Source organism: Coptis chinensis, chromosome 3 (assembly GCF_015680905.1).
Source record: "Coptis chinensis isolate HL-2020 chromosome 3, ASM1568090v1, whole genome shotgun sequence".
NCBI classification, from domain to species: domain Eukaryota; kingdom Viridiplantae; phylum Streptophyta; class Magnoliopsida; order Ranunculales; family Ranunculaceae; genus Coptis; species Coptis chinensis.
Window position 1 is genome coordinate 14,167,658 of NC_141458.1, and position 12,615 is coordinate 14,180,272.

General features: G+C 34.5%; 2 long non-coding RNA genes across 2 annotated transcripts; both read left to right on the plus strand.

Annotated features, from left to right (window-relative positions):
* Positions 1 to 6,525: 6,525 nt before the first annotated feature.
* On the plus strand, positions 6,526 to 7,096 carry LOC147508102 (uncharacterized). The gene is made up of 3 exons (XR_015216699.1): positions 6,526 to 6,638; positions 6,776 to 6,852; positions 6,962 to 7,096. It is a non-coding gene; the product is annotated as an uncharacterized LOC147508102 (long non-coding RNA).
* Positions 7,097 to 8,132: 1,036 nt separating this feature from the next.
* Positions 8,133 to 9,133, plus strand: LOC147508103 (uncharacterized). Its single transcript, XR_015216302.1, has 3 exons — positions 8,133 to 8,196; positions 8,573 to 8,626; positions 8,707 to 9,133. It is a non-coding gene; the product is annotated as an uncharacterized LOC147508103 (long non-coding RNA).
* The last annotated feature ends 3,482 nt before the right edge of the window (positions 9,134 to 12,615 follow it).

A 12,615-nucleotide genomic window follows, 5' to 3' on the forward strand; every position in this document is an offset into this window, starting at 1 on the left:
TGTAGAAGTAAGAGATGATGATGAACAAGCTAACGAGGCTAGAAAACATGATTCCTTTGTCTTTTTTTCCACGGTTTCTTCTCTATATTGTTGCTTAGTACTATTAGATTTTCCTAACAATGAGAAGTATTTAACGAAGTATAAGTGTTGAGTTTTAATTTAATTAATATGATGACATATATATATAATGTTCTCACGTTCTACATAATGTATGACACTTATTTATACTTTATTGAATTGAGTGAGGATTGTTTCCCATGCTCTACATTTATAAAACAAGAAAAATTATATTGCATGACACTGATCTTTAATATTATAATTGTTTGCTCATTTTCCTTATTATATAATTGAATAAACTTGTAAATAAGAGAAAATTGACAGATCATACCATTGGAATTTCATTATTTAAAAAAACAGTAAAAGAAAAACAAAAAACATGGGGGTTGGTGATGTGATTTAACTAACCTAAATTACTAAGCTAATTAAACCCTACTTTAATAATAATAATAATAATAATACTCGCAATTAGGGATCATTAAAAGTCTAGGACTTATATTTGAACCTTGTGTGTGAATATAAAGACTAGGGTTTCCCAACAATCTATTCTAGCATGTTAAAGAATTGAAAAGTGAATTTCAACCTCCCTAACTCATTCTTTTTTATTGACATATTTCTAATGATTGCTTATTAGATTAATTTAAATTCAACACCTTTAATATATTAGAATAAATCATTACTCTCATCTTGTTTCCTTTGAATTAATTAGTTGAATTCGCATATGTTCTTTAATAATTAAGAGTGGAACAAATCATTACTCGTATATTGCTTGTCTATGTTTAGAGAGTAAGAGTTATTTTGATATAAAACGTAAGAACGGTAGGATTACATCTTATAAGTGTTCTTTAGCATTAATATTTAGTAATCTACCTTTTTTATTTATTATAAAATGGCACCGTTGCTGGGGATAGTATAGATGGCAGCGACGCCATTTGATAATTACCACTCATGAGAAGTCTCATTTTGAGTGAGGATTGCTGCTCATATTCTACATAATGTATAACACTTATTTATATACCTTATTGAATTGAGTGAGGAATGTTGCCCATGTTCTACATTTATAAAACAAGAAAAACTATATTGCATGACACTGGTTATTAATATTATAATTGTTCGCGCATTATCCTTATTATATAATTTAATAAACTTGTAAATAGGAGAAAATTGACAAATCATACCATTGGAATTTCATTATTTAAAAAAACAGCAAAACAAAAACAAAAAACATGAGGGTTGGTGATGTGATTTAACTAACATAAATTATTAGGCTAATTAAACCCTACTTTAATAATAATAATAAAACTCGCAATTATGGATCATTAAAAGTCTATGACTTATATTTGAACCTTGTGTGTGAATATAAAGACTAGGATTTCCTAACAATCTATTCTAGCATGTTAAGGAATTGAAAAGTGGATTTCAATCTCTCTAACTCATTCTTTTTTATTCACATATTTCTATTGATTGCTTATTAGGTTAATTTAAATTCAGCACCTTTAATATATTAGAATAATTCATTACTCTCATCTTGTTTCCCTTGAATTAATTAGTTGAATTCGTATATGTTCTTGAATAATTAAGAGTGTAAAGAATCCATACTCGTATATTGCATGTCTATGTTTAGAGAGTAAGAGTTATTTTGATATAAAATGTAAGAATGGAGAGTTTCTTCCATAACTAGGGAATAATTGCACTGGAATTTTGTGATTTATATGTGCCCGTATGAAGCTTAGTAGAGTAACTGAGAATGCTTGGTGATGCAAATTCTTTTACATGGATTGAAGGTTCATGAATTCTTGACACAATCTAGAACTAGTGGGTATTGATAGAGATTTAACCAACCTAAATAAACATGTTAATTAACTCCTATACTACTATTACTACTTGCAAGCGCACAAGGTCTATTGTAGTAGGTGTGCGAGAACAAGGTCGAACCCACAGGGGTTATGATCTAGGAATATTTGAATTCTAAAATACTACTTAACCTAATCCGAATATTATGGTTGTTGATTGAAAGAGTGGTTAACTACTTCTATTTTAATTATACTATGAAAATTATGAAACTTGTCTTAAGACTCTTAACTATGAATGGTGGAAACACTAAGGCGTTTGATTCCACCCTAGACTCTTGTAGGTTCTCTTAATTCACGGTTTTAAAGTTCTCATATAAGTACAAGTAGCATGAGGGAAAGGAAACCCTAGTTTCCTCAAATGTGTGTTCGTTTAAGGCCTAATATGCATTTAAACATGTAGTCGAATTGAATTTCAGCATGCAAACATATGAATCCCTAGCAAGAGTTGTCTTCTTACGGCACAACTCCTCACAGATTCAATATACAATTAAAAGCCATGCTATAATGCTAATGGAATAGTAATCCTACGATTAACTAGTCAAGATATGAAATTTAATCATTCAAGATATAATCAATGCAAGTAAACCACTAACATCAGTGTGAAAACAATATATAAATCATTGAAAATCGGTTTGAGAACAGTAACGTTAACAGTAGCATAAAGATATCCTACGCAAATCTAGGGATTCACCAAAGCCCTAGCTTTGAGTTTAGTTACTCATAAACATGATGGATGAAACAAGACAGTGAAGAAGGGGAGTCATTGACAAAACCGTCGTTCTGTATGGTGGCTTCGTCTCCAGCAGAGTCTTCTTCTTCTTCTCCAGTGGTTTTGTCCTGAGGTTTGTGATTTTGTGTGTTGAGGGTGAGTCCGGAAGAGCTCTCCACTTCCTTTGTTTATATAGAGATCCCTTAGGGCGTACAAGCCTTGGAATCCCTTTTGGAACCTTTCCTTTCGTGTTTGAATCACTTTTGGAACTATCCAAATCGATTTCAAGAGGTGAGTTATGCACTACAAAGGGTCTGGAAAAACACTGTTATTCTGTAAAATTAGAAGGGAACGCGGGCGCGCTCTGACATAGGCTTCTTCAGGCGCAGACGCGCTCTGACCTCTTGATAACATTACCTAAACTTTTTGCAGTAGCTTTATAATGTCATACATATGTTATTTCAAATCTCATTTTGTGTAGTCTCTCTGTAATCAAGACGTGAGAATCTCACAACTCCGTAAAGTCCTCAGTCTCAGCCCATTTCTTCGTATTCGCGTTGATTTCTGTAAAACCAAGAAAATAGACTAATCAAAGGAACTTATATTAATTAACTATACAATATAACATAAATATGGGCATACATGTGTAGCATTTATGTGCTTATCAAATACGCCCAAACTTACATTTTGCTAGTCCTCGAGCAAACTAACTCTAAACTAATAACAAAAATTAAAAATCCTAACTCATTTTCGTAGGAATCACGATTACACTTAGCATGTGCAACAAGCCTTTTAAACCCCCTAGGTTTACCCTAGTTGACGAGTTTAGTCTCGTGAGAGTTTTCAGAGAAGATACTCACAAACTTCATCTATACTATAGTGACTAAGAAGTAACAACAATGTTTCCTTAATTTAATCTCAGGTGTCTGTACATCTCACTAGCAAGGAATAAAGAATACTCATTTTAAAACCTAAGTTAATACATGCATAATAATCAAATCATCTAAAAATAAATAAACATGCAATGAACAATACTATGAAATGCAGTGGCAGGTCCGTTTCTGAAACTTTGGAATAGCGTCCATAAGTAGGTCCTCACAAATATGTGAAGACAAAAATACTCTGATTTTTCCACTCAGGTTTCGCTCACTCTAGTGTGCAGTGGGCACACTTTTCCTCTCAATCTCAATGACATCCAAGGGAGCCGAGGTTGATCAAACACATCTGCCACTTACTATCACACTAACCTATTCATAATTGAGCTAAAGGTCTTTATTAGGTGTTATATATGGCTTAGGTTATAGTTTAAGAATAAATGGAATGGATAAACAAAATAGACAAGTCTGAGAAAATAAGGTCTTCAAATTATGTAACTAGAGAAAGCTTTGTTCTTACTTTGCTTCCACACTTTGTTTCCATCATTAGCCCTTTTGTTTTGGCTTTTGACTCCTTTGATTCTGTTTTTGGAGTTCTAACTTTTTATTTTATTTCTATTCATTTTTCTTTTCTTTGGATGGAAACTTTCTTTTCTTTATTTTTCTTTTGAAGCAACTAACAAATTCTTGGTTTTCCACAGGTCTTTCTCATTTCTTTTCTTCATTTCATCCTATTTCTCAAACTTATCAAATAGGTAGGCTATTTTTATTCTTTTATTTTTCTTTTATATAGGGTAAGGAATTTACGGTTTATGAAAAGGCTCAGTGGGGCGACTAGTGGAAAAAATATTCTTTAAGTTGGAATTTCTGGCTATATCGATCCAAAGAGGGCCTAAATTCTCTCTTAGGATATGGTATGGTGATCAAGCAAGTGGACGTGTGATTTCTCTACTCGGAATTAACTTCTCCCTTGTGTCATCACTCAGATATCAACTCATATGAGGCTTTTAGCCTAGATTCTCACAGGATATATAAAATTAAACACTCTAACCTAGGTCTCAGAAAAGTACTGCCAAAAACAATCATGATGTTCATGCAAGACATTTATGAAAAGATGCAGAGACTATTACCTATATATTAACCTAAGTTTCTAATAACTACTCTTAATTCTAATGCTAAATGAGATTTCTAGACTATTATCATCATAGAAAATAAAATAATGCCATTATCACAAAGTGCATAGGATATATATATACATCAAACAAAACATTTTGTTCCCACCCCCAAACTTATTGTAAATATTATCCTCAATGTTGACATATATGTGCAAATGAAAAAGATAACACATGGACAAGTAAAGATAAAGGAAAGAGATTACCAATAGCTCCATGAACGAAAAATAAAGCTCGAGTCACCTGTAGAAATTAGTACATTACCAAAGAGATAACAGGGATAATATATATAAGGAACCAAATTACTACAACGACTAACATGTGTCACATATCTCATTCCATAGAGTTACACGACTCCAAAAAGACGGAGAGAAAGTGCTAAAGTGGAATGCATGAGATATGTGTACACAAGACTCAAAAATAAAAACATGGGTTGCCTCCCACAAGCGCTACAGTTAACGTCTCTAGCAAACGAATGCTTCACACAACTGATTCTTGGATTAGCGCTATGTCGAGCTAAAGTAGACTAGGGGCTGAAATGCAATACATGGAATCAATGCGACCTAAGTTATGTTTATTCTATTTTTGAAAACAGTCGAATGCTCTGAAAATGCGGTGGAGCACAGACACGCTCTGACATAGGCTTAGTCGAGCCCACGCGCGCCTGACAAAATTTTTTCGAGAAAAGTCCAGTACTGTTTCTTTCTCTCGACCCTTAATTTTGGCTAAGTAAGAAGCAAACAAAACCTAAAAAGAAATGAAAATCAATAAAACATACATTATAATCAATCATTCAAGATCGATAAACATGATCAATAAGATTTACCTCTTCCACATCCTGCCCGGCCAAACCGTCAAGGTATGGTTTCAAACGTTGACCATTTACCTTAAACACATGACCATCCGTAGGATCTTCTATCTCAACATGACTGTGTTTACTAGAAAAATCACTAAACTCTCCACTTCTTTTCCTCTCTCTTTCCTCTCTTCCTCTTCTTTTTTTCCTTTTCTTTTGCTTTAGATTCACTGTTCCTTTTTGTCTCCTCTCCTCTTTTTTACATCCGTTGATCTCCTTTCTATCTCTCAGTCAGCTTTCCTCCACCTGTCCCTTTAAGGTTCCACTACCTGGATCTTGTGCACCCCATCCCTTATTCCTTATCGTACCATCAAGTTGGCTCTGACACACCCTGGACCCCTTGTCCTTATATGGCCCACCTTCTTCTAGAATGTCGCGGACTTGCTTCGGTGTTTCGCGTTCACTACTACAGAATGACACATATACCACGGTCAATAAGAACGTTTATACCACGGTTCTTCCAAAAACCGTGGGAAATACTTATATACCACGGCGGAAATTTCTTTGGTCATTAGTTTACTAGTATATGCCACAGTTACATGAAAACCGTGGGATAAGTTGGGCCATATACCATGGTTAGTTTTTTCCAGATGAGAGTACTCCACATCCCCACTACCTTAAACATAAACAGTGGTATATAAATTTGCCACTTTCTACTGGTTTATGACTTTATGCCAAATAGTCAAATACGCGAAAAAAAATATACACAGTACGAAACTCATTCAAATTGGATTCCCGCTATTCTCTCGGTCTCTCCACTACACCATAACACTGATTTTGCAACATTTAGTAAAATTGATTGCTGACACTTATTCATCCGTTACAATGTTTGTCACACATATTTTGCAACATTTAGTAAAATTGATTGCTAACACTTATTCATCCGTTACAATGTTTGTCACACATACTTTCCGTTGGAAATGGTACCAACCGTTACATTTTTTGTAGGCAAATATTTGGTTTATTTAGTAACATTTACCCCGGTGACGGATAGGAAGTGTGACCTATTGCCAAAAAAATAAAAAAAAAATTGAAAACAAATGAAAATAGGGTGAGGATGTTTTTCATTCTCGTGCTCATCTCTCACACCCTTTCAATAAAAAAGAGAAAAGTGAGGTAAGCATCGGAGAAAACCGCCATCGCATCAGATCGGGCCGCTAGTGTGGCCTTAATCGAGTCAAGTCGTCATCTTCTCCTTTCTCTTCTCTTTCCTTCAATTCTCTTAATCTTCTCTTCTTCTTTCTTTGTAACAGTTAGGGTTTTGGCTAAGGAGTTGAATTTGTATAATCAATTGCTCAATCTGCTCAAGAAAGATTCTTCATTGTCCAAGGTAGCGTTTTGTATAGTGAATCATCTTTTATTTACAATTTCTATTGTTTCCATTTTTTAAAAAAATTTAGGAATTAGCTTTTGGGTTTGTCTTGACATAAGATTTTCAGGGTGTATGTTAACAATAGATTGGTATAACTTGTCAACGATGGCCAAAGGTACAAGCAGATAAGTTTCAAGAGCTCTACCCATCGAAAGCAAGAAGAAAAACTGGACTTGGAGAATGAGCTAAGGGAATGCAAGGTGTAGTAGCTGCTCTATCTTACCAATCACAAATTTACATGTATTGGATAACTTGTTCCTGGACATTTTCCCTGTTTTGATATATGAAAAATTAAATTGAAGGCCCACATACCAATCACAAATTTACATGTATTGGATTAAATGTTTTCTCAGTTTTCTTTTAAACTCAATATGTGGTGTCGCATCCGAATCGTGAATCCCTTCATAGTCAGTAGTTGCATCTAATCAATGTTCTAGAGTATCATTAGGTGCCTCGCTCATGTCGGATTCAAGATAGACCAAGGTTATTAAAATTTAGTTTGTCTTCTAAACATATGAATATGCTATTGATGGCCTATGATGTGACTTAACAATGAAAGAAAAGTTGTTATCAATGAATCGAATCGCCTTTATTTATTATTCTTTTATTCTTTTTGTTTATTTTGTTGTTAATTGGTTTCGTGTCCCGCAGGGAAGCGGGGAGATAAACAAGAGCTTACTAACACTTGGTCGTGTCATAAATGCACTTGTGGAACATTCTCGCTCACATACCATACAGGTTTATGTCAATAGGAATTGCTCGGTTATTTTACGCCCGGTCCCCGATTGTTGATGTAATGCCCTTTTGTTACCAATTCATGCAGGGACAGAAGCTTACACGGCTTTTACGTGACTCATTGGGTGGAAAACAAAAAAACATGCATTATTGCGACAATTTCTCCAAATTGTGCATTGTCTTGAGGGAAACGCTAAGCACTCTTGATTATGCATGTCGTGCTAAAAATATAAAAACAAGCCGGAGGTTTGCATGAGTACACTACTCATTTTTCCTGTACCAAGTTCTTCTCAAATACTTAGCTGATATATAATGTTATTTCTTTTCGTAAAACCAGAAAATGTCTAAGGCCACTTATTTGAAAGATCGTACTTAGAAATGGAAAAGAATGAAACAAGGTTTGATGACTGTTGAGTTTTTCACTTTGTGTATTCCAGTTGAGAAATTTCTTACTTATTATAGATCTTAATCTCTGGCAAACTGGTAATAGATGTGCGAGAAGCAAGGGAAAAGAATGGAGTTTATGTTCCTCATGAGAGATTTGTTCAAGATGAAGCTGACAAAAAGGTTTGTCTTTGGTAGCTATCAACCTTTTTGAGTTTGATGTACTCACTTAACGTCAACTAGATCTGCTTCGTTATGCCATCTTTTAAGGTTTTGTCTCTGTTTTCTCCATTTAGAAAATGCAAAGGTGATGGTCCAGTTTGAATGCTTTTAATGGAATAGTCGTAAATTGCCTTTCATTAGTCTCTGGATTATATGGTTGATTTCCTTTGGAATTTCTATAATGTCATCTGAAAGGAAGTGATAAGTCATATGGTTTTCATTAACACAACGGTCATCTGCTTTGTAGATGCACTATATGTTCCCATTTTGCTTGTGTTGTTTTCTATGATATTCACATTATTGGGCCGTAAACAATGATATTTTTACTTCCTTCCAGGCCATGAATGAGAAGATTGAGCAGCTGGAGATTGATTTAGACCTAAGTTCAAAGGTATAGCTTATCTCTCATCTTATATATTATTTTTATTTGATCAATATACAGATACGTGAACTGATATATCTAAATTGCAGCAAGCAGATAAGTTTCAAGAGCTCTACCCATCGAAAGCAAGAAGAAAAACTGAACTTGGAGAATGAGCTAAGGGAATGCAAGGTGTAGCTGCTCTATCTTACCAATCACAAATTTACATGTATTGGATAACTTGTCAACAATGGATTGGTATGTTAACAATTTACATGTATTTTTCAGGGTGTATGTTAACAATAGATTGGTATAACTTGTCAACGATGGCCAAAGGTTGCATTTTTATATGATAGATTTTAGTTAGTTTAAATGTTCTCATGTTGTATTGTGTATCTGCTCACGTTGCTTCATTCCCTTTGATTTCTGGGCACCTAATTACTATAGCAAATCTGTTAAATTTTTACTGGAGAAATAGAGGGAAGGTTGTTATAGCTGAAGCAGAGGCCATTAGTCTTTGGGATGTGAACTCACTCACACACCTGCACCGGCCATCCATTGCTTCGATCCGGCAAGTAAAGGTGTCCGCACTTCATGTGAATAACACCGATGCCGAAGTTAGGTAGAGGTGTTTGCGTAAGGTAAAATTTATTATTCTTTGAGATAATTATTTTATTATTTTATTTATTTATGTTTTATCAAGATATTCATTGCTTAACTTATCATGTAATACCACCGTTTCGTTATTTTGTTACTTTATTTTTTCGTCTATGAATTGTTTTTTAGAGATTACATTATTATTTTTTAGTTTATATAATTCGTTGACTTGATTGTTTTACGATCTATTACACTATTAGTGGATTGGCACATGCAATTCATGTGTTACACATTTTCTCATCCATAACATAGGAGTGGATGGGTTGTTATAAATAAGTATACTACTAATGAAATAGTCAATGTAGAACTATTACTTTAGCGGTGTTTTCTAGAGATATGGATCTCAAGTAATGAAACAAAACATTGGCCCAAACTTTAATGGATTGATTTGGGAGAGGATATTCATTTTTGGGAGTCATATTAACTGGATATATTTCTTAATTTTGTGTTGAGAAAGAGTAGTTCATAACAACTGGAAAACAGAGTTAGAAATTCATTTATGAAATGAAATACCAAAAAAGAATATGTGAACTTGTTAGATGTGTTATATTCGCATCAATCACTTCCTTTGGAGTGAAAAGAACCTAAGGCGGGATAATTGGAATATACAAGAGGATACCACATAATAATTCATAGGAAGAACTATTTCTTATTTCAGACTAAACTAGAATAACTAATCTCTCTTATATTGTTCTCTTTTGGCGTAGCCGTAGTGATTGATGAGTTACTGTTGTTTAACTTCTGTCTAAAATGCAGGGTAAGTTCATAAGAAGTCAAGGACATGACGGTCCGTTTTCAAGACTCGGGACACCATAAATGTCTTGGACTTTTGTCTCCCTTCTGGTGTAGGCCTTTGATCATGTTAATAGTTTATTTAGTTAACAAAAGTGTAGGTTTTGACTGCTTTACAAAAATCTGCCCACTGGGATAATAAAGAAGAAAAAAACACCGCAAATTACAAAGTGTAGATGATGTATACCAATTAGAATGTGATAGGTGCATATATAATATGATGAAATACCGTTTTAGTCAAATGTGGTAAGATATCAATACCCTTTTCTTTGTATGTCAAGTAGAGAATGTTGTTCTACATGTTGAAAAGAGCCAAGAAACATTATCATGTAGTATGGCATTAGGTCCATTGCCTTGAGATCCCACCTGAAGGAAAGTTTTTAGTCATATACCAGTTGCGACATTCGAACTTATTTATATAACGTAGCCACCAACCTTTTACATGAGTCTGTAAAAAGTTTTAGTTCATAGATACAATCAATTATCAGTATGAGAAAAATAGCTCGAGTTATCCATTCCCTACAACAGTGGTACTGAGTTTTATAGGCTGCTCCAACTGACGCTAAGAAACTTTCCACCAACCTGTCTCTGGCAAGGCCCAACTTATCTGGTAAACCAAGATCTTTCTACCATCTGATGGGACACACAAAAACTAATTAAGTATTGTTAAGATCTTTGTTTTGTTTATTATATGGCTTTGAAGTTATTAATTTATATGATAATTGATTGGGGGAGTGAGAGAATTTTGATTGTGATTGGATAATTTGCAATTCTTCTCTTCCATTGGGTCATTTTCACGGGCATGCGTTGGTTGTAATACCGCACATAATGGCACTTGCTTCACCAGGTGAAAGAGGGAGAATGTAGGAGAGAGTCGGCACCAAAATCTTAAAGGAAATGAAGGTGTAAGAGGCTTCGGGCACTAGGAGTGAGAGACCTCTCTCAGACGCTTCTTATGTTCATTGCTAACTCTGTTAAGGTTTGTGCCCATTTTATGTTCCTAGCTCATCATTTTATTTATTTGTATTTGTAGTAGTCTTTCATTTAAATTGTTTCCTTTGTATGCTCTTAATCAGATATCTGATGGTTGAAGAGATAGCGATATAAGAAATAGCAAGAGGGATGGGGAGGATGATGATAGCCAACAATTCAGGGTGAGCTCTTGGTTACTTAGAAATGTTATGCTATATAGACTTCTTCCTTTTTCAACAAACACATTAAATTTATGCTAAAAATCTGTCGCTATGCCTAAATACTCTGTAAGTCGGGTCGAGTTGCTCAATATTACAGCTCCTCTTGGTACTCCTACAAAGTTATCAAAGGTTTACTTGTTTTAAGGTGATTGTATGACTTTGGTTGTTTCGAATTGAAAGCTGGTCCGATTACCAAAGAGTGACAAAAAAGATGTGCAAACCATAAGGTAACCATCTATTATTTAGACTTAAGCTTTTGAGGGAATATGTTGCTCTAATGCTTCATGGATAATGCTTGCCGATAGTGGAACATGCTTTCGAGGGAATATGCTTGCTCTAATCGCTCTTGGTGCTCTAATGCTTGATGATAATGGAATTTGTTGCATAGATGAATTTGATAAAATGGATGTTAGAGATCAGGTAACCATCTCGTTATTTAGACTTCAAATTTTTCGAGGGACTCGAAAGTTTTCTCTAACCTGTCGATCTCTTTAAAGGTTGCCATTCATGAAGCCATGGAACAACAGACCAAGTATCACAAAAGCGGGAATACAGCGACATTAAATGCTCGAACATCAATTTTAGTCACGCCAACCCTATCGGGCGCCCGGCATGACAAGTCAAAACCACTAAAGGTGAGAAATGTTTGCACCTTTATGTTGATTTTAAGACCAATATAGTAGAGAACTGATTATGTCGGTGTGTATCATCTATGAAATGTGGAAATAAAATGACCGTGATCTCTTCTTTCCAAAGATAATGTGGCTCTTCCTCCCCGCTATCTTATTAAGGTTTGATTTGGTATATGTTATGATTGACGAGCGGAAGATCAAACAGATTACCACATTGTTCTTATCTTTTTTTTTTTTTGCAACAAGAATGCATGGTCGCATACATTAAGGGAATGTGATTGTGTGAATACCATATGAGTAATGGAGCAAAATCTTCACGGATGTGCATCATGGGCTGCTACTGGCTATGTGCAGGTTTACTTTTAAACTAACACTAGTTATTTAACCAATTTATTAAAGTTGGAAATGTATGAAGTTGATGACTTAGAATTATGTCCATTTAGCTTGCTTGCTGCAAATGAATTAATTAAGTTGTGATTCTTTTGTAAGTCACTATGCCAATTAACATGAACTTCTCAGTTCATCTTTTTGGCTAAAGTTAGATTAGTTTGAGCCATGTTTGTATTAATAACACCATATATGACAAGGAATTGATGATAAATAATTTCTTGGACGTTAGCAAATTTATTGGTGCTGGTACGTATACACTTAGTGGGTCTAGCTTTGTCGGCAAATACTTGTTTGGTGTGACTGAATTAGTTTAGTTTGATGTATATTTTTGTTTCTTGGTCATTGATTGTAAATT